This window comes from Bison bison, unplaced genomic scaffold (genome assembly GCF_000754665.1).
Source record: "Bison bison bison isolate TAMUID 2011002044 unplaced genomic scaffold, Bison_UMD1.0 scf7180017864186, whole genome shotgun sequence".
NCBI classification, from domain to species: Eukaryota; Metazoa; Chordata; class Mammalia; order Artiodactyla; family Bovidae; genus Bison; species Bison bison.
In genome coordinates, this window is record NW_011494758.1 from 103,932 (window position 1) to 105,341 (window position 1,410).

Sequence of the window (1,410 nt, forward strand, 5' to 3'; positions counted from 1 at the left end):
CTTTCACTGCTATACCTGGAGTGTAATCATTACCTTGGACTTTGATCTTTACAAGGTTTGAAATTCTTTCCCATAGAGATACATAACATTCTCCAGAAAACAGTGTAGTTACTAATATATAAGCCACTGTTTCTGGAGACTGGTTTTGGTACACTAAAAAGCTTGATTCCTTGTAAAAGCAGCAAGTTTTTTTCCCATCCTTGTAGTAAAACATTTCATTCAATTCCCCTCCCTCCCTTCCCTAGCATCTCAGAATCACTCTGTCTTCTTCAAAGATAGAGCGAGAGACCTGAAGAATCAGCCGGCCTGCAGCAGACAGCAGACACTCAATTCACTCCTTGATTTTCCATCGTCCATGTGCCTGGTGATACCTTGCACTCACTTTCCTCACAAAATCTATGCATTCACAGTCTATTCAATGACAGTTTTGCTTTTTCCTCATGAATTTGATCCTTTGCTCAGGAGCAGGTGATTTCTGAAGTCTGAGCCTCTTCTCCCTCACTTGAAGAGACTCCTGGGTGCACAGGGACTGGGACTCAAGTTCAGGTTATAGCACTTCTAAAGGAAATCAACTCTGAATATTCATTGGAAGCACTGATGCTGAAGCTGAATCTCTAATACTTTGTCCACCCAATGCAAGAGCTGACTCATTGGAAAAGACCCTGATGTGGGGAAAAATTGAGGGCAGGAGGAGAAGGGGGGTGACAGAGCATGAGATGGTTGGATGGCATCATCGACTCAATGGACATGAATTTGAGCAAACTCTGGGAGATACTGAAGGACAGGGAAGCCTGGCACGCTGCAGTTCATGGGGTCACAGAGAGTTGGACATGACTTAGCGACTGAACAACAACTGGTGCTTTCCAGCATGTGTCTCTTGAATAGTGTTTGAAAGGAAATTACGAGTCCATCTTTGTTCTTAAGCTCATCATGCTCTCTCTGTTCCAGGATAGACAGATGCTTTGCATGTCATTGTTACCACTGCGATGGTCCACAGAGAATGGAAGATAGCACAGCGATAGCACATGATTGGGCGACTGATGGAAAGAACCTGATATGAATCAAGTTTCCACTACACCTGTTACACTCTTTATATGAAGTCATTGGGGCCTCACAAATACCCATAGGGTCATTATCATCACATCTAATTTGTAAGCATGTAAATGAGTAGAGGTTCAGACCTTTTTGCCGATGGTCACAGAACTAGAATGTAGCAAAGGTAGGATCTGAACTTCATTCACTAAATTTTAGGACCATAGTCTTTCTACTAAACCATGCTCTATGCTTGAGAAGTCTGCCAAAACCCTCATCCTCTGCTCGGTAGTTGCCAAGGAAGTGATGAGCCCACATTGCTCTGGGGTAGTTCTGGGACTTTCTTTCATGAATCTTTATCAGCATCTGAAATGAATC